The following is a 22,707-nucleotide window of genomic DNA, read 5'->3' as shown; positions in this document are numbered from 1 at the left end:
GTTTAATAATTATGGAAGGCTTTTGTTTGCTTTTTGTTTTTGTTGTAAGAGACAGGAAACTACACACAGGAACTTCCTTTGTTTTTAACTTAATTTGGACAGATGCTGCTCTACACTCATTTCATGTCAGCTCAAACTGGCATTCAAGCTAATTCTGTAGTAACTTTATACTTAACATCAGACAGAAAAGAATAAAAGTTGGAATAGTACTATTTTAAATATCTGATGACACATAAAACATTAAAAAGCATTGCGCAGTGTAACTGTGCAAAGGAAGGAAAAGTCAAATACTTTTTAACTCAGTAAGTATAAATATACATGTTACCGGAAACTAGATAAGACCATTAGATATGTTTGGACATTGGTTGCTTTAATATCACATAGTTAAACACTACTGCACCACCTAGTTTCAGTTTTGCTACAGAATTATCTTTTCAAGCTCTGGTTATAACCCTTAAGTAAAAAGAAAAAAAAAAAGTTTTTTCTAGTATATGTATCGTGGTCACACAAAACAAAAAAACAAATTAACTACAAAGTACCCCCAAGAATCACCATTAAATTAAACCAACACACCTTCAATCCAGGTACTACTCAAACCACAGTGTAGCTCAGGCTCACCTCCTGTCAAGAACCTCTTAGTAAAGCGGGAAATAAGTTACTATTCAAGGCATTAGCACTAAAGAATTGAAAAAAAATTTCTTAGAAATTGGGTTAATTGCTCTTAGAGGCTTAAATAATTCAGTCTCTTTTAATGTTACCATTTTATGGAACTGGGGTTACTAAAAATATATTATATTTACAAACTTTTTTTTTTTTAACAAAGTCCTTTCCAGAATTAACAAAAAGCTGGGTAGAAGGGGAGAATGCTGAGCATGACATTCTCAGAACATCACAGGTTACCCACTGTTAGAAATGCTGATTTCACAAGTGAGATCCGTCTTTTATCACACTGCTGTCATTTAGCATCGTGAGAATATGCCCATCAAGGTACCATGGACCCATTTCTCCTTTCCCACAACATCTTTAATCGAAGATTAATGCCACTTTAGAAAATGAATCCCTGTAAGGAAAGCCTGTTTCCCTAAATTCAAAGCAACTAGATTAACTTTCCTGCCAGATGAAAAAAGAGGGAGAAAGGATCTCTCTGTTCACTCCCATAGATAAGAACTACCAACCTTACCAGAGTTTTGTTTCAATCTTCCAATCAAATGCAGCAAAACCTCCCTTTAATGAAACTCTGCTAGAAACAAAGCTGTTTTGTTTTTTCACAAAAACTGACCAGGATTTAATGTATTTAAAAAAATTCCTCCATCAATGTGAAGTAACGATGATAGGAGTAATTCTGCTAAACATCGAGAGTCCTACTGAAATATACATGATAAAAATATCTGCAATAATTGCCAGTTTGTCCAATCTTAGCTGACTTATTAAAAATGAGAACTGCTTGCATGGCTCTAAACTCATCTATTCTCAATCCACTTTAACCAGCAGCATTGCTTCAACTGCCTTTTCAATCCCTTTCATATCAGTGCAAAGGGAAAGTGATCTGACAACAGACAAGTACCTTGATAACATATTCTTTGGTATGAAGCAGCTTATCAACCTCCATATGATTTTAATCACCACAAGTTTTCCATTTTCCAAAAGAGTATTAATCAAACAAGGAATTCATTTAATGTTAAGGAGGGAAAAGCAGGTTATGAAACAACATATATTGTTATTCTAATTTTAAACGTAAGTAGTAAAGGAGGCTGAAAAGACACAAAGTGTTAACACTGATCATCTTCAAAGTGAAGGGATTAGGAAGAACATTTTTCATTAGGTATTGTATCTTTTTGCTTTCCTTTCTTTATTCCCAATCAGAATAAACTGCCAGTGTATTTTAAACCACATTCACCAAATCCCCTTGGAAACTTCAAATATATTTATTAACTTTGTTTTAGGAAACCAAGTAATATTTAAGGAAATTATTTTGTTTTATTGTTAATTATAAAAAATAGTTATTCAACTGTTGGTAAGGGATCTGTTGGTAAGGTCTTAATGTACAAGCCTGAAGAAAACTTCAGTAAGAGAAATTAATTTTGTTCAGATAAGGGAAAAACTAAAAATACTACAACAACTGTCTGGCATTCCAATCAAAATGAATATTTCTTTGGACGGATCAGAAAAGTACACATCTCAACTAACTCAATGGCTTCCCAAAAAAGGGTAGTAATCGCTCATTCTCTGTTAAAGCCAAACATAGCCTTATTAGCTTGATTTATCACAAGGGAGACGTATGCAATAGAGATTGAGACATTTAAAAAAGGTGATTAATCAGGCTCTTGACCAGCACATTAAACCAATTTAATCCACAATATGAATGAGTTATTATGCCTTGCCAATCCTACCACTTAAACCACAAAACAACAACAAAATGTAGTCCTAGTTTAAATCACGAAGCATGTCCTCTCCTCTCCACTCTCTAGCCTTTGGTTTCCTTCAGTGGCAGAAGCAGCCAAATTCTATCCATGTTTGTTTACATTACCAGGTAGACCTTACAAGGAGTTCTCAATGAATAGAGAAGAGGATAGATGAATGAATGGGTTTATGATAATGCAAATATAGTCAAATATAATGGAAGACTCTTATTTGTCAGGATTCAAGCATCCATTGCAAAATTCTTTTGACTTTACTATGTTCAAAAATAATAATAAAGTGGGCGTGGGGGGGTCTTACAGTAAATCACTCAAAATTGAAGGCTAAAAGTGATATGAAACAGTTTTTATACTAATAAACACGACTTTCGTGCTGTTGGGTTTTTTTTGAGAAAGAGTGCACGCGTGCACACAGATGCACAAGTGGGGAAGGGGCAGAGAGAGAGAGGGAGAGAAAATCTTAATTAACCAGGCTCCACACTTAGCAGGAAGCCTGACACAGGGCTCAATCCCAGGACTCTGGGATCATGACTGAGCCCAAATCAAGAGTCAGATGCTTAACCCACTCTGCCACCCAGGAACCCCTATTAAACACTATTTTTGTAAGCGCTACTAAAAGAAAAAAAAAAAGTTCACTAATAACAGAATTTTGATGCTTTAGAAAAAGGGGGACAGAAGGTTTCTTTTGTTAGAATACCTAAGAGTACCTTACGTTTTCACTATGACCCCTTCTGTAATGTTTTATCAAGTTCATCTATTACCTATACAAATACATGATGATTAAACTCAACATCCTTATTGTAAAGTTGCTTCTCGTTTATTAAAAACAATGCAAAGCTGCATAACTTGGACATGGATCTTCTGAGAAATCTACAGTCTCATTCCCTGGGCTTTAGGAGACCAAAGAAAAAGTGTTACTCCTTTAAGCACAATACCAGCACTATTATTCCCTAGTAACCTGGAAAGATGCTGTTACACGGAAAATGAACTAGATGAGAAATACTGAGATCAGAGCCCAAATCTGCCATACTGGATAGGTGACCTCAGTTTCCTTACCTATAAAATTAAAGAACTGGATGAAATTATCTCAAGTAAAAGGTTCTTCCTACCTCCAAAATTCTATTGGACTATAATTCTAATTGTAGTCCAATTATAATTCCAATTTCAAACTTGCCGCAAATTCAATTATTAGTGGAGTACTGCAGACATCAGGAGTGACTGCAAATTGTGACTACTGGATTCTGAGTTATGAGTACATTTCTAAGTCGGTATCAACTGACTAGAATCACAATTTCTGAAGAAGCGAAAAGCTGCATTTCAGAATTTGCCAAGAGTTTGTTTGGTTTCTTTGTTCTAAGATCCAGCTGGCAAAGACACTACTCAGATCACCAACTCTAAAGGGCTTCCTGCCAAAACTTCAGATCCCCATTCTAGGCAGTTTTGCTGTCCTTTAGGGATGATTACAGATTAAATGGGGAATAGACAGGAGGACACAAAAACTGACAAAACAAGATGGACCTATAACTGGGAGAAAACCAAATCCAAAACAATAAATAAGGCAACTATTCTACAAACGAAGGAAAAATCTTACTCCTTAACATTATCTAGATACATAGCAGGATTTATAGTCAGTTAAATTTTACTGCTATAGCTGTAATTTTAAAAGCAACCCATTCATTTATTTATTCATTCATTCATTCATTCATTCAACAAATATTTATCAGATATGCAAGTGGTGTGGAGGCCAAAAATAGGTCCCTCTTCCTCTCTAAAGGGCTCAAGGAGAAAGTTTATAACACTACATACATGGTGTAGAAGAGAATGAAGATTCTGCCTGCTGTGAAGATCAGAGATAGGAGTCCCTGAGAAAACAATGTTCAAGTTCAAGCTTGGAGAATGATCAGGAAAAAAAAAACTGGGGAGACAAGTTTCAGAAGAAACATCACATCAGCAAGGTTGTTGATGCTGCACATAAAGTTGGCTGTGGGATGGCTGAGTTGTACGATGTGTGGATGAGGAAAGGGTAAAAAGAGAAGTTGCAAAAGTTCCTTTACAACAGGCCTTGTAATATAATGCTAAGGACTCTAAGCTCAGTGGGAAAACACTAAGAAATTTCAGATAATCACATGACATAGCCCAAACTCATTCTGAAGGCTGTGGAAGATGGATTTGAGGTAAGGAGACCAGTTAGAAAGTTAAGATGTAAAGAGGGAGAAGCTAAAGATGGCCAACTGGCATCTTTAGATGGACAGCTGAGTGGAAAAGCAGGAAGAAGAAAAGATTATAAATTCAGTGTTAGACATCCTAAATGGAAGGTGCCTGTGGAAATACTGAAGCAGAGATATAGGCAATAGGAAGCTAAATATACAGGGCTGAAGATCAAGACTGAGATCGCGAGTAGATAAGGATCTAGAAGTAATCAACAAAGTAGTGTTGAAACCAAGAGAAAAGATCCAATTACGCAAGGACTAAGATGACCCTGTGGACTACACGTATTTGGGGGGGGGGGGGGGGGGGACCAAAGGAACAGCCAATGAGGATAGAGGAAAACCAATGAGCTAACACAAAACATCATTTATTGCTCGGAGAGTACACCAAAACAAAATATAAAAATGGAAGCTATGACCTTTAAATATTAAATATATACCTAGACTAGTTTAGTCAGTACTATCTCTTAAATGAGGCAGCTGAACACTCTTGACAACTTGCTGTCCTCCATTAGGAAAATCAAGTAGTAAAGGAAGGTGCTCTCTCTGGAGTCCTGTGAACAGAGCTGCTACACTGAATTATTTCTGAATTCTGCTCTCCAAAGTGTTTTTGTTTTGTTTTGAGTTATTTTCCACCCAAAATAAAATGCAAGATCATCTACTGAGATCAGGCTGAGCCAGGAACTTAAAAAATACAACCTAAGTTTTAACGAATAAAACAGATAGATGACCCCTGACCTCTTTGGCCTTATCAATTAAGTATTTAATTTCAACTGTGATCACTGATACACAAATGAAATACAAAGAAAAAGACTAGAGTATGTGTTAAAAAATAGGGAAGATAAGCATTTGGATTAATCTGAAGGGCTGTCATGTGAACTCTCAAAATAGAGATGTCCAAGAAGTAGTAAAAACTGTCCTTCAAGTAGTAAAAAAGACAAATCTAAAGCCAAATGAAGAGAGATCTTGGAGACACTCAGGGATTCAACAAACTTCTCAAATACAAGTTAAGAATTTACTAAGCTTAAGAATTCAAATAATGATCAAAGTAAGAGTGCAGTCTCTCAATAGATGTTGACTTGGATGACAGTTGGAGGACAGTCTCCATAGAAAGGAAGAAAATTTAGTAGCTAACACCCAACTATACTCAACAAGAGTTAAATTTTCAAATACTTTATTTTGTCCACTCTTTGGTTGGCAACTTAGGGGACAAATGATGATAGATATGATTAGAAGACGTTAACAGCTAGAAGACATAAAGTATAAATGGAATTTTTTGGTTGATCAAAGTTGGAGGTCTCTGTAAAATATAAGTTTATAAATAAATCTTTGCCCTGTCCTAAGATCAATGTGAAAGGATATCAACTTAACTAAGTTACCATTATATGCACATTAAAAATGACAATTTCTCATCTGGGACAGTTACAGACACTCTAGAAAACTGTGAGTGCTTTCCAGTTATCAAAAATAAAACTATTTTTAGGTAGACATTTTCTAATGGCCTGAAGATGGATAAAAAGACTTCGAATTCTTTTCAGGTAGAAAGGGGAAAGGGACTGAAGTGGCAGGGAGGACTATGGAGTGATATTTCTAAGTGTATCTTTTTGTGTAACTCTGACTCTCAGAACCACAGTATTCTTTCTATAAATATATATCTATATGTATGTAAATATATACATATATATACACACACCCTTGCATATCAAAACAAAACAAAACACACACACATTAAAACACAGATATGGAGATATGGGAAATTATCCAAAATGGAATACAAATAATAACAAGTATGAATCTAACTGTATTATAAATGAATAATGTGATCACATGAAGAAAGCCAAGGAGAAAACACAAGTAAGAAACTGTAGTTTTAAAACAGTATCCTGACTGAATGCTGTAAAGCCAAAGACAAAAAGAATTGTATAGAAATTCTGTAGCCTAGTTTTTCTCCTGGAGGTATGGGTATAAGTTTGAAACTATTTTGTATGTATATCAGAAGTAAACCAAGAAGCAAATACACTGTAGATAATGAAAGCTGGATCTCTACTGCTGGGAGAAAAAAGTTATAAATAAGAAAAGGAGGAAGGTTATAAATAAGATTGGAATCTGAAGTATCAGGACAAACCCTTGGTTTTAGACATCTATACACACAGATACAGAAAGAGTCACGTACATATGCACAGATTACTATACATACATCTATTTCCTAGCTCTAGCTGCTGAAAGAGCCTAGAAGCAACCAAACAAAAACCTCCACTGCAATGAGCACAGCCACCATCATGAAGATCTAAATTTCTAAATATGATTCTCTAATAAAAGAAATCAGGAATCCTTGGAGAAGTGGTTGCTTTCAGGGTGAAAATATAAAATGAACCTCGAATATCATGTGATACCAGAAATTAAGGGACTGCCAAAAAAAAAAAAAAAAAAGAAAGAAAGTTTGTCAAAAGAACACAGGAACCAATCTGAGGGAGCTTCTAATGGCCAAAGCTGGAATAACTTGAGCAACCAAGTAAATAATGATACTATTCAATTTTAACCCATAGAAGAAAACAGATATCCTTGAGCCTATACCAATATAATCAAATAAATAAGAAAGAGACAGCACTCCTTACAACGGAACTCCAATTAACAAATGGGGAAGGAAAAAGGGAAACAAAAATTACCATCAGCCAAACCCCACAAACTGTTGCAGATGAGATCCACCAATAGATGCTAAATTTAGTGGGTGAAAGTTTGAGAAGCAGCAGGATTAGCAGAGCCTCAAATTACCTCCTCCAAAATATTTATCAATTAAAAAAATATATAGTGACTTTACAAAGTGGAAAATTACCACCCTAACCTAGTGATCAAGGTAAACATCACCAATAATACATACTAACATTATAAACCACTTGATATGATGCACCAAGACCCATCAAGATTTTTATAGTGTTTTGCCAAAAATGCATCATCTCATTCTAATGGTAAGAAAATATCAGACAGGGATGCCTGCCTGGCTCAGTCGGTAGAGTATGCACTTCTTGATCTCAGATTGTGAGTGCAAGCCCCACCTTGGGTATGGAGCATTCTTAAGAAGAATAAAAATAAGAATAAAGGTTAAAAAAAAAAAAAAAAAAGATTGGGTGCCTAGGTAGCTCAGTTGGCTGAGTGTCCAACTCTTAATTTCAGCTCAGGTCATGATCCCAGGGTCGTGGGATTGAACCCTGTTGGGCTCTGCATTGAGCATGAAGCCTTGCTAGAGATTCACTCTCTCCCTCTGCTCCTCTGCCCCTGTCCCCTGCTCCTGCGCTCTAAAATAAATAAATAAATTAATTAATTAATTTAATAAAAGAAAATATCAGGCAAAGCAAATTGAGGGGCATTCTACAAAATAATAAATCAATTCTCTTCAAAAATATAAAGGTCATAAAACACAGTGGGAAGACTGAGAGTCTGTTGCAGATTCCAAGACACCAACAAGAACTAAATGCAATGTGGAATCCTGAAACAGAAAGAGGAAAAGCTGGCAATAGTTGAGTACAGTCTGCAGTTTGGTTAATATTATTTTATTATTTTATCAATATTAATTTCTTATCCTTGATAACTGTTCTATGGTTATATAAAACATATAGGATGAGGGATTATAAGCAAATCAATATTTTTAAAGCTTTTCTCTAACATTAGTTCAAAATAAAAAAACTTTAAAAAATCTTTTTGGTTTCTAAAGATATATGAGAAAACATGATACACAACAAAGCACTCAATGAAAAACAGACCAAATTAGCAGATTCAACAGGTCACATTTCTTTAAAATTAGCCTTCTTCCTTCACCTTAAACCCTAAAACTGCTTTAAACGAGTCACAAAAAGTCTAAGGCAAAAAGGTGACAAGCTGTGTTTCAACTGCTAAGACTTCCTTAGGCACACTCCATCAGGGCACTCCCTCCTGTTTCTAATAAAATCAGGCATCTCCAGGCTAAAAATCTTACCACTGAACTGGGCAACAGTAACTGATCAAAGTTCAACAGAAATGGAGTAAATACATCAGTTTTAATGCAAGCCACTTAGGTAAACTTAGGACTTTTCCCATACACAACAAAGAGCAACATCATTTATTTTCATGTAAAACTGAGTTTTTAAAGTAACATTAATTGCAGACGCATAAGAGTTTAATAAACTTGATCTGTTGTCAAAAAATAAAAAATAACCTGCTAATATCTATATATCCAACACAGTGTTCATATCCAGAATACACAAAGAATTCTTATCAATAAAGACAGCCTAATAGAACAGAATTGCTAAGGGCTTACAACATTCACTCAATGTAGTATTATATAGCCATGAAATGAATAAACTACAATTATACAAACCAATATGGATGAATCTTACAATGTTGTTCAATGTTGAACAAAAGAAGCCAGACATAAGAACACATACAATATGTTTTCATTTGACTGTAACAACAGGTTAAAACAACAACAACAACAACAAACAAACAAAAAAACCAAAACACTGCAAAAGAAAAACTCCCAGGGGGTAACTGGCCCTATCAGTTAAAGAGCTCTTAATTAATTAAGACATACTACAAGGCTTCTATAATTAAAAGTGTGGTACTGGTGCATGATTAGACATATAGGCCAGTGGAATAAAATGGAAAATCCAGAAATAGAGCTCAAAGTAAATAATGGCAAATTAGGATATGAGAAAGGTAACCTGTCAAATCGCTGGTATAAAGGATGTCACTTATTAATAGTGTTGGAAAAACTGGGCAGTCATTTAGGAAAAAACATAAAATTAGATCTATATCTCATCGTGCATAAGAATAAACTCCCAAAGAATTATGGATCTAAATGTAAAAAATAAAACCATAAAGTACTAGAAGAAAACTTAAATGAATTCCTGTTGTTTTTTTTTTTTTTTAAAGGGAGAGAATGTGAGTAGGGGAGAGGGGCAGTGGGGTGGGGGTGGGGGGGGATCTCAAGCAGGTTCCACATGGGGATCGATCCCACAACTCTGGATGATGACATGACAAGAGTCAGACACTCAACTGACTGTCAAGCCACCCAGGCACCCTTCAAGTGAATTCTTTAAGGCTGGTGTAGGGAAAGGCTTTCTAACCATAACTAAAAGTTCTTAGGAAATAAAATAACCCTGGGTACATAAAAAAAGCCCACATGACCAAAACACACACACACACACACACACACACACACACACACACACACACACACAAAACACCATAACCAGTCTTAAGACAAGGTACAGCCTGGTAGAAAATATTTGCAAAATATACCTCAAAGGGCCAATATCTCTAATATGTAAAGAAAGAAATGCAGAAAAAAAGAAACATTTTAAAAAAGGAAAAAAAAATACTTCACACAAAAATATTAAAATGGTCCTCAAATATTTGAAAAAATGTTCAAACTCACTCACAGAGAAATGCATATTAAAATAACTCCAAGATACCATTTTTCACCTATCAAACTGGCAAAAATATAAAACATGACAACACAGTCTGTTCACAGGACTGTGAGGATACAGACTTTCTCTTACATTTCTAATGGGAATTAGTATTGCCTTTCTGGAAGGAATTTGGCAATACCTAACAAAACTAACACTTACTTTTTGACCCAGAGATTCTACTTCTACAATACACCTCCAACATGTGAATAGACATAGGTACAAGGTCATTCATTGCAGCAACGTTTGTTGTTGCAAATACATATCAGCAACACCTAAATGACTATATATGGGCTAGTAAATGAAAAAATTATGGTACATCCATACAATGGGAGTATTGGCAGCTATAAGAAATGGTGATCTCTATGAACTGATATGGAACAACTTCAAGGGCATACCTTTAAGTGAACAAAGTACAAGAATATCTATAGTATGCTACCCATCGTGTAAGAAAGAAGGTAATGTAAGATTATGCACATGTACTTGCTCCTCTGTGAAAAAGAAATATAGAAATGATAAACCAGAAACTAAAGGAACTACCTTACAAGGTTAAGTGGGAAAGGGGTGGGAAGGAAAAGAAAATGGGTTTGGGGTTGTAGGAACGAGGAAGAATTAACACTCCTGTGCATATATTTTTGTACAGCTTTGAACTACAGTAATGTTTCACATACCCCAAAATAATAAATAATTAAAATCAACAAGAATGGTCATGGAGGTGGGACCCAAAATAGAATACACAGAGTTAACAAATAAACCTATTCCATGTGGTGCCTGGGTGGCTCAGTCGGCTGAGGGTCTGACTCTTGGTTTTGGCTCAGGTCATGATCTCATGGTTTGTGGGATCGAGCCCTGCATCAGACTCTGCGCTGAGAGCACGGAGCCTACTTGGGATTCTCTCTTTCTCTTTCTCTCTCTCTCTCTCTCCCCCACCCCTCACTTGCTCTAAATAAAATAAATAAACTCAAAAAATAAATAAACCCATTTCAAATGAATACCACAACTGAAAAGGATGGGGAAAAAACTAACCTGTGTGTCTGTCTAGTTGTGACTGCTGAAAGGAACAACCACTGCCGTACCAATTGGACATACAGATCCAGGTATCTAAATTCCATTCTCCAATAAAAGAATCAGGTCTTCTTGTATAAGTGAGAGAAGCCAGGGTTAGGGTAGGGAAAATACAACATAAATCATGTACCAAAAAAATAAAAAGTGGGGAGCCTGGGTGTCTCAGTCTGTTGAGCGGCCGACTTCAGCTCAGGTCATGATCTCGCGGTCCGTGAGTTCGAGCCCTGCGTCCTGACAGCTCAGAGCCCGGAGCCTGTTTCAGATTCTGTGTCTCCCTCTCTCTGACCCTCCCCTGTTCATGCTCTGCCTCTCCCTGTCTCAAAAATAAATAAAACGTTAAAAAAAATTAAAAAAAATAAAATAAAAAATAAAAAGTGCTCAAAACAGGACTTCCAATGGCCAAAGCTGTTAACAATACGAGCAACAAAATAAGTAATAATAATAATACATTGTAACCCATGGAATAAATTATCTGTGAATGCATACTGATAAATAATCAAATAAATAAATGAAGGGGCAACTCTTCTTTACAGAGGAATTCCAATTAATAAATGAAGAGAGAATAAAAGAAGTAGACCAGACATACTTTCTCCTGACACTTTCTCCACTGAGAAAGACAAGCCATTATGTCTGTGGTAGTCTTGTCAAAACCGCACAACCTCAATCAAATCATGAGACATCATCGCATAAACCCAAATTGAAACATTCTAAAAAATAAATGACCAGTGTTCACTGAAAGTGTCAAGGTTGTGAAAGACAAGGAAAGAGAAACTGAAGGTACTATCATAGTTAAAATGATAATGTTTTTGGTATATGCATGAAATAAAACGTTAAATTAACTTCATCTGTTTTTTTTTTAAGTTTTTATCTATTTATTTATTTTGAGAAAGAGAAAGAAAAAGCATGCACACACACGTGTGTGAGTGGGGTAAAGGGCAGCAGGGGAGAGGAGAGAGAGAGGGAATCCCAAGCAGGCTCCCCACTGTAAGCACAGAGCCTGATGTGGGGCTTGATCTCACAAACTGTGAGATCATGACCCGAGCTGAAATCAAGAGTCAGATGCTCAACAGACTGAGCCACCCAGACACCCCTTAACTTCACTTCACCTGTTTAACTTCTTGACGTGGCTAATAAAAATTTTATTTTACATGTGTGGCTCACATATTTCTATTAGAACTGCTCTAGCTATATCACCAATTAATAAATACAGAGGGCAGAGAAACATTGTAACCACTGTGGGGAAGCAAGCATCAAAATCCAGATTAAGAAATTCTAAGAGGACAAACAAAACTGTTCCTCACCAATAAAACTACAAGAAGGACGGGGAAGATAAAGACCAAGAGACATGGGGGGGACCTTACAGTCTAAGATTATCAGTAGATATACCAAACAACCACAACAGGAGGACCTTGTTTGGATCCTGATTTTTTAAAAATATATTTAAAAAGGAAAGTTCGTATTTTTAACAATTGGAAACTTTACATTGACTAAACACCGGATTTTGGATTTAGAATTTATTTTTAAAGTGTGACAATAGTCATATACTTCTTTTTTAAAGAATTCTTATCTTTTAGAGATATATACTCAATAATGATGAAAAGACAAGTCTGGTATTTTCTTCAAAATAATGGGGGAGTGAGGATACAATGCATTGGAAGGATAAATGAACTAACACTGGCCATAATTTGATAACTACCTGGTGATGGTGATGTGGGGATTCTTTACACTCTTCATCTACTTTTGAATGGTTTTGAAATTTTTCCACTTTAAAAAAAGAAGATAACTTCAGGGGACTAGAATTTTTTTTAAGTTTTTAGTTAAATTCCAGTTAACATATAGTGTAAACTATAGCGTATAGTTTCCGGTGTCCAATACAGTGGTTCAACAATTCCATGCAACACCTGGTGCTCATCACAACAAAGGGCCCTTCCTAATCCCCACCACCTACTTCACCCATCCCCCCATCTACCTCCCCTCTGGTAACTATCAATTCTCTATGGTTAAGAGTCCGTTTCTTAGTCATTTTTTCCTTGGGACATTTGTTTTGTTTCTTAAACTTCACATGAGTGAAATTATGTGTCTGTCTTTCTCTGGTTTATTTCACTTAGTCCCATCCGTGTCATTGCAAATGGTAAGATTTCATTCTTTTTATGGCTGAGTAATATTCCACTGGATATATATGGGCTGTTTCCATAATTTGGCTATGATAGATAATGCTGCCATAAACATCAGGGTGCAGGTATCCCTTTGAATTAGTATTTTTGTATTCTTTAGGTATATAAATACTTAGTAGTGCCACTGCTGGATTGGAGGGTAGTTCTATTTTCCACTTTCTGAGGAGCCTCCAATACTGTTTTCCAAAGTGGCTGTACCAATTTGTGTTCCCACCAACTGTACAAAAGGGTTCTTTCTCCTTTCTTCACATCCTCCCCAACACCTGTTGTTTCTTGTGTTGTGGAGTTTAGCCATTCTGACAGGTATGAGGCATTATCCCATTGTAGTTTTCATTTGCATTTCTGATGATCAGTGATGTTGAGCATCTTTTCATGTGTCTGTTGGCCAGCTGTATGTCTTTTGTTTTTGTTTAAGTTTTTATTTACATTCCAGTTAACATACAGTGTAATATTATTTTCAGTTGTACAACATAGTGATTTAACACTTCCATACAACAGCCGGTGCTCATCACAACAAGTGCACTCCTTAATGAAGGGACGAGAAATTAATTACCGATCTAGGAACAACCTACACCAAGAATGTTGCTACCAAGACGCCAGGGAGGTAAGTAAATTTTCCATGGACTGACTACTCTAGGAGCTCCCTCCCTAGAAAAATGCAACTAGATCTGGAGATGTGCTAGTACCTTCTAGGAGTTTCTAGGTTGACTTAACAGTGAGTCAATAACAGAGTATTAAAAAGGCCATTCTAATTCTAGGAAGGACATCAGATATTAATCAAATAACCAGCAGACAGATAATATAAGTTATTGTAGTGTAACAAAGAGAAAGTACTGAGATCTTGAAAGAGAATTCTGATCTAATTTCTGGGCTCAGGACATGGTTCTTGAGGAACAGAACTGGGACAGATGCTAGAGGAATGAGGGATGAAGGTAGGGAAGCTTTCCGGGTAGAAAAAAAGTACTTCCTTCTTTCATTCATTCAAATAATATTTGAGAGTTTATTACGCTAGAGACTGTGTTAAGTTCTGTGAATAATCAATCAGTATTGACCTTTGTTCTCATGGAGCTTACAGTCCAGTGGGGGGAAAAAATTCACAACTGAATATATAATCATAGGCTTAAATAAGTACTACAAAGGAAAACAGTGCCACTGAGAGGAGCTCAGAAACTTGGCAGAAAGTGCAACTTCTACTAGGAACCAAAAAGAGGACAGCATAGTTGGAGAACACAGCAAGAAGGAACAAGATGGAAGATGAGTCTAGAGGGATAGGCAGGGGTCAAATAATCCAGAAGTTTATTGACCATATAGTATGGACTCTGGTCTTCTACTTGTAAAGGCAGTAAGAAGCCTAGGAGTTTTAGGAAGAGTGTGTGTGTTGGGGTGGGAAACTAATACAACTTGAATTTTGAGAATCAGTTTAGAAAAAGTAAGGAGAAAGAAGGGGTATATTATACTTAGGCAGCTATTACAGGAATCCAGAGCAACTATGATGTATGCACATATATGTATATGTGCACAGGGGGAGGGGAGACATAGGAGATGACAGAAGGTACAGATAGAACAAGTGGAAAACTACAAAGTGCTCAAGAGTTAAAAACTAAACAGAATTTGCTAATCAATCATTCAGATCAGGTAGATATTCCAACTGTGCACTGGATCTGGAATAGTCTTTAATTTCTATTCTCTAATCCATCAGAATAAAGACTGCATGTCTTACTTAATGCTATTGTAATAATTTTTTCAAAAGTGTCTCAGAGCCCAAGGACTTCTGTTCCACAGCGCATCTTGCTGGGCTGAGACTCCTTATCTACAGGCTAGCCTCTGTCCAATATCAAAGAAATATATACATGAATACATGCCTCTTCTCTGATATTAAGATAGCTTTCACTTAAAATGTTTTTAAAAGGTATAGCTTAACAGAACAGCTTACTATGTGCTGGGTCTCTTTTCTATTAAGATGGGCTTCATTTAAAATGTTTTTAAAAGGCATAGCTTAACAGAACAGAACAGTGCTGGGTACTGTGCTGAGTGCACAACCACTCTGAGATGGGTACTGTCATCATTACTGCATTTCACGATGAGAAAACAGCTATTAAGTAGTAGACTCAAGATTCAGATTCCAGAGCCTAAACTCATATAGTAAAGCTACAAAAACTTACGGTTATTCAATTAACCTTTCCAGTCCTTATTTCACTTGACCACTCTGCAGGATCTGGCATGCTGGCAGGTCTCTCTCTTGAAATTCTCTTTCTTTGCTGGCCTTGCCCTGTGCCACTACCCTCAAACCACATTCAAATTAAAAACTGCTGTTCATGAGTCAGTTAAGCATCTGACTCTTGATCCTGGCACAGGTCATGATCTCATAGTTAGTGAGTTCGAGCTCTGCACAGTGCTCTGTGCTGATGGTGCAGAGCCTGCTTGGGATTCTCTCCCTCCCCCCCTCTCTCTGCTCCTACCCCACTCGCATGCTTTCTCAAAACAAATGAATAAACTTAAACAAACAAGCAAAAAAACCCTTCTATTCATGAAAAGACCATTAAGAGAGAACTACCATGTTGGAAAATATGTCTACAACACATACAATCAACTGGCTTTTATACAAAAAACATAAAGCCAATCAACAGAAAAAGTCCCACAGAAAAGCAGACAAAAAACTTAACAGGCAGGCTATAAACATGAAAAGTTGATCAACTTCATCTAGTCAAGGACATGCAAATTAAAACTACAATGAGAGTGTACTAAAGACCTACCAGAAGAGCTAAAATTACAGTGTCTAATAACACCAGGCACTGGTAAAAATGCAGAGCAAAAGAAGCTCTCATTCACTGATGACGAAGAGTATAAATTAGTACAACATCTTTGGAAAACACATTATCTACTATTTTGAAGATACATTAAACAATCCAGCAGCAATTCCATTCCTAAATATGTATCTTAGAGGAATGTATGTGTGTTTACCAAGAAAAATGTACAAGTTTCTATGGAAGCATTACTCTTAACTGCCCAAATTAGGATATAACCCAAAAGTCCATCAACAGGAGAATGCATAGACTGTGGCATATTCATGCAATAGAATTCCATACAGCAATGAAGAGGAATGAATTCATAGGCAACAACATCTGAATCTTTAAAAGTAAGAACAGCAACTGACTTAGGGGAGTAAAGGTGTTATTTAGGAAGGTCACAACCTATGGATCTTATGGTCAGGACAGTGGCTACCTTACTAGGGTAATGTTATTGAGAAGAAGCAAGACAGGAAGCTTCTGAAAAGCTGGCAACATTGTATTCCCTTGACCTGCATGGCGTTTACATGGGTACTCACTTTATAATTATTTATTAATGTATATCTGCTTTATGTACTTTTATATAGGTATTATATTTCACAATAAAAACACATAAAAATGACATCAGCTGACAGCATTTAAGTCAAGATTATTTACATAAAAATCCAGATTTACAACCTGTTTTGAAAAACCGGAAGATCTGGCCTGCCTTCTTCCATGCCAACAATCAGCTAAAGCTGAGCAATAGCTACACACTTCCTTTAGGTCAGCTTGTGCTCTCTGACAGCTACAGTACCCTATGCCTCCCAGCTTTCATGATTCATGCTGTCTATCTGGTCTAAAACTCACCTAACACCATTCCACATCCATCTCCGTGACACTCCTTTAGAACACAGCAACATATAAGCATGTGCATGTATATGAATTATAAAGCATACTAGCTAGAGCAAGTAAATTTAACCTCACATTCCTCACTTTTAAAATAGAGGTTATAGTAGTACCTAACAGTGTTGTTAAGATTAAGTGAAACAATGCACACAAAACATTAGCTTAGCACTTGTCATAGAATCAGTGCTCAATATTAGGGGGCTAATATTTATTACAGACACACATTTCTTGTATTTACAACTAGAATATAAATTTACTTGCTGTGGCCACTGTCTTCTGATTTTATTGACAATACAGCAGAAAAATATGAGTTGGTATATACATTTGTTTAATCAGATACTCCAAAATGTATCACTGTAAAAAACAACAACCAGTAAATAAATCTTCCAAAGTTCCTTTACATGACACCATGGTAAAGATTTCCTACAATTATACTTTGAAAAGCAGGCCTGTTTTCCCAAAAGATGTATATCACCAGATTGTGGCTTTTATTGGTCTGATCAGAGTCAGGTAAGTGGGCACCTACTAAAATATACTTTAAGATGACGAATTTTAAGACCTTAGTCATACAATACCCTCAAAATTAAAGACTTTAGTTTTGACTTTTGACTTTTCAAGGTAAACTTCATCTGAACACCAAAAGCAGCTTACATCTCTCACAGAGCTGTTATGTTCCAATGACCACTCACCAGGCTTATTGAATTTGGTATACAGTATTTTTCTCCAATAAAAACCAGAAAAGTCTACCCAAACGTCTCCCCCACCCAAGCCAGTTTGGCAGTTAAGTCTTTATACAATGGGATGAATGTGATCCACGAATACAATGAAAACTAATGAACTATTTGCCCACATCTCACAAAAGCCATGCTGAGCAAAAGAAGCCACGTACAACAGAATCCACACTGGAAGATTCTGTTTGTATAAAGTTCACAGGGAAAACTACAGTATCCACAGAATGCATAATTAAGTGGTAAAATTATAAAGAACAGCTAGAAAATGAGTACCACAGAAGACAAGATAGTTGTAATCTTTGGGAGAAGGAGGTTATGATCCAGAAATGGCATGTTTGGAATTCTAGAACTTATCATCGTGTACAGTATTTTGTTTGTTGCTGTCTGCTCACACTGTTAAAATGCTCCATGAGTACAGAAATATGTTCACTGTTCTATCTCCAGAATCTACAACAGTGCCTGACTCCCAATACCAGGTTCCCAATAAATATGTGTTGAATGTAGAATAAAGTTTCAAAAATTCAAATTGTTCCATATTTCACAACTTGTCAGACTCTAAATATAACAGTAATTGCTAGCATATAGTGCATTTTCCATGTCAGTACCCTCAAGAAGTTGTAAGTATATAAGTAAATTCTGATTACTTTATAATCCTTAACCTTTTTCTCCTTTTGAGATGCTTTAACCAAACACATGCATATAACACTTACATGGATATATCCAATTCAATTAAAACATTTTTTAAAAATTAACAAGGAAAAACACAGAAACTCATGTGTTACAGCCAGCCCGGGCTCTAGATAGGACTCCAACATTTTCTCCAACCAAAAAAAGCACACATGATGTTACTATAAGATGACCATAAGTGTGCTCTTATATTAACATAAATCCTTTGCATCTTAAAACTTAATTACACATTTCACAATCATTACAGTATAAAGCAGTTTGAAAACTACAAGCTTCTAGAGGACAGGGATCCAAAACAAAATGTACTCAATGAATGTTGGGCTAACAACAACAAAATAGTCATTACTAAAATTCTCTTGGATTTTATAATTATGAACTGAATTGAGAGCTAATTAAAATTAAGTTTAATTCAGTCATCAGAAATTGTACAAACCCCAAAGATTACTAGTGGCAGTTCCAAAAGAGTGAAAATTCCTAAAACAACCAAGAAAAAATAATTTTCACTCCTTGGGAATGTATACTATTTACGAAAACAAAAACAAAAAACAGAGGCTCCTGGGTAGCTCAGTCAGTTAAGCATCTGACTCTTGATCTCTTGATTTCAGCTCAGGTCATGATCCCAGGGTCATGGGATTGAGCCCTGCGTCAGGCTCCACGCTCAGCATGCTTAAGGCTGACTCATACTCACCCTCCCTCCCTCCCTCCCTCCCTCTTTCTTTCTCTCTCTCCCTTCTCTCCAGCTCATGCTCTGTTTCTAAAGTAAATAAAATAAAATAAAAATTTTTAAAAACCAAACATAAAAAATATTTCAGCAAATCAAAAAAGTGTTTAATTAAAGAAGGCATATGCTAACCTCATGTTCCTAATTAGTATCCATATAAAGTAATATTAACTCCTGTTTTCATATCCTTTTTGGGTACAATAAACTAGAATGATTTGAGGTCATTCATCAGTCAACTCACTTCCCAGCATTCCACCAACATGAAAGAGTTATAGGCTGTTCTAATATACACCTACAATACAAACTAATAAAAACTTATCTTTTGATCTATCCCAAAGTTAAGGGCCATCTGAGATTCAGTATTTAACACTACAAATGTAACAACCAGGGCTTTGTTTTTAAGTCTCAAATGGTGTGTTTTACAGTACAAATTTTGGCAACACTGGTTTTCTCTTGTTCTAAAGCAGTGTTTCCATGATACAGGCAATCATTTTTAAGATATAAAATGAAATTCCCTACTCATATACTCACCATACACTTCTCATTATTAACAATTTATCTGTTTGAGAAGGAATGGAAATAAAGCACCTGGCTAACCCATAAAGGAGCAACCTGAAGCTACTCTTCTCTGCAATAAATAAATTAAGAACTCTAGGTCAGAGATACCAAAAGGGCTATATTTATTGCTGCTTTATACTGGAATACTGGTGAGTTCTGAAACTCACCAATTTTAGATTAAATACTGTCAAAAACAAACAAAAACTTCAGAAAACTATCCTAATGCCTCACTCTTCCTACAAGATTAAAAGTTGTTAAACTAGTAAGGTTTTTCAAGACTGTCTATCAAAATTCAGAGATGCAAAGCAAGTTCCAGTCAAGTATTTCAGAAATATCAAACTAGTCATAATCAACTATTGCTTAATCTTATTTAACATTTGATTAGAAACTCTACTAATAAAAAATAACTAGCTTGTCTTCAGCAACAATGCTTAGTCAGTACTGGCTACCCAGTGCATGTGTGCGTACAGGAGCCTGGAATGAGCTATGACTGAGCAGTCAGGGGTGGGTGGTCCTACACACGAGTTTACAGTCAGACTAACAAGTCTTCCAGCAGACTGAATTTTTACCATGTCAGGGTTATATCAAGAAATGGTTACATTTACAAATTTTCTCCAAAATTATTTTTTAAGAGGTTTTCCTTAGTAGCATGGTGATCTGTCTTATTTATACTGTTTTATTCTTAGAACTGTACAGAGTTTACATTTGGTCTCTAAATAGAAAAAAAGATTAAAGAGCAAGTGAAAGTCAGAGCCAGTACACTGTCTCCAGGATTGAAAAAAATGAGTGAAACTACTGTAATCTTTTTCCTTCAAACCAAACAGAGAACAGTACTATCTACACTGCATTACAACCCTCAAAGCCACAGATTGGTTTCAAACTCATTATTTGTTGGCTATAGATGTCTGATCTCTGTCACAAACTGACAGCAATCAATGACAGCATAAGTCTTTCTTAAATATAAAGGTTGTAAGATCCTAACATGGAAACATCAGTATTTAAGAAAAGAAGGAAAAAGGGCCTTCCTAACAGTGTAGTGGAATCTGTGCCATTACACAATCTGAGAGAAAAGGCACAGCATGATTTGAAAAGTCACTGTCTTACAGAGCTGTCCTAAAATGCACTTAAAAGTTGTAAATATAGTCAGGATTATCAACAAAGAACATAAATTAAAGTTTTAACCATAAATATCTAAAATGCTAACATAAAAAATTAAAAGCCTTTTGCCTTAAGAACTGTAAAAATATTCCCAGTAAAAAATATTGTATAAACTTAGGATGTCCAGAAAAATACTAATACAGTGAAGCTCATTAGAAGTTGCCAGGCCCAAGTGAACTGTCATAAAGTGCAGTGAGTTATTCCTTTACTTTTAAAGCAATATGCAGCAAATATGCATTGATGAATAAATACCAAAATTAAAACTACATCATACCCACCACTCAAGACACAATTCCTACCCATAAAGACTAATTTCTACAGTTCTTAACTTTGTAATGTGCAGCTACTAAGCAAAGTACATTGTGCCTTACTTGATACAATAAATCAATTCCTAAGAAGAGATGTAAATAATTTCCACACTAAACTATGGTATAATTTGAGAGATAACCACAAGGGGGGAAAAATACTGTCCCTGAAACATAATGGAAACATTTAAGCAGCAAAATCTAATAAGCATAAATGATAGTATAATCTTAAATTTTACTGCTTCCTCAAAAGTGAAACAGCTTGAAAATCCAGAAGCCACTGCAATTTCCTTCAGCCACTTTCTGTGATTCAACCAATGGAAATGTTCCTAATAATTATTCACACCATTTTCCTACATAATTAACTCCGTGATGAGACAGAGAACCACCCTCAAATTCCTGTTTTCAACTTTAAAATAATTTTATTATCAGGCACACTAGTAATTCTGTGTGCAATTCAGATGTATGTTATACATATGAAAACCTTTTCCTTTATTATTTCTAAGTTAATGTCACATACGACGAAGCCCTTTCCAATTCAGGCATATTTTTTTAGAAAGTATCCTACACTTTCTTCTAGTTTTATGATTTATTATATTTGCTCTTATTCAAACACTTGAATTTATTTATTTATTTAGTCTATGGTTTAAGGCAGAGAACTACCATAAAAAAAATAAAAAAATTAAAGATAACCAACTGACCCAGCACTATTTACTGAATAACCCATCTTTTCCCAGGTAATCTACAATGTTACTTTTAACACATACATATTCTTTTAAAAAAAATTTTTTTTTATTATTGAGAGACAGAGAGAGACAGAGCATGAGCATGGGAGGAGCAGAGAGAGGAGGAGCCACAGATTCTGAAGGAGGCTCCAGGCTCCAAGCTGTCAGCACAGAGCCCTTTGCGGGGCTCCAACTCACAGACTGCGAGATCATGACCTTAGCCGAAGTCAGACGCTTAACCCACTGGGCCACCCAGGCGCCCCTAACATATACATATTCTTAATTTTCCCTCTTGCTGGATAAGTGATAGGCAAGTTACTTTATCTGTGTTTCAATTTTCTTATCCAGAAAGTGGGGATAATAGTAATGCTCACTTCACAGAGTTACTCTATGAATTAAATCAGTTAGTTTATTTTAACCCTTAGAACAATACCTGACACATTAAATGCTGACGATGATAAATCACTAAAAGCTTATAAATAAAAAGCTGTTCTTGGATTCTGTGGTTCCACTGTCTATAACTGAGCTGACAGACTGTTTTAAATTCCTCTGAATTTATAACACATTAGGTTTTCTAGTAGGACCTCCTTTTTCCAAAATTTCATAGCTATCAATCATTTTATCAGATACATTTTCTCATTAATATGTCAAGTTTTCTATAATAACACAATGAAATTCTATTTGGAACCGTATTACATTTATATGTATATCAACTTCGGGAAACTGATATATTCTGTAATACTGACTCTCCCCATCTCCCTCATCTAATTTATTCACATTTTATGTCCTTTAAAATACATGTAATTTACCAACAACTGTTATATTTATTCCTAGGTGTGACCTT

At 35.7% G+C, this 22,707-nt stretch overlaps 1 protein-coding gene across 9 annotated transcripts in view; it reads right to left on the bottom strand.

Moving 5' to 3' along the window:
• TJP1 (tight junction protein 1) overlaps positions 1–22,707 on the bottom strand; it is a 367,980-nt gene that overhangs the window by 80,538 nt on the left and 264,735 nt on the right. The window lies entirely within an intron of this gene.

The sequence above is a fragment of the Panthera pardus genome, unplaced genomic scaffold (genome assembly GCF_024362965.1).
Source record: "Panthera pardus isolate Hobbes unplaced genomic scaffold, ASM2436296v1 HiC_scaffold_24, whole genome shotgun sequence".
NCBI lineage: Eukaryota > Metazoa > Chordata > Mammalia > Carnivora > Felidae > Panthera > Panthera pardus.
Note: the sequence above shows the minus strand (reverse complement) of the source record. Positions and strands in the feature narration are given on the sequence as shown.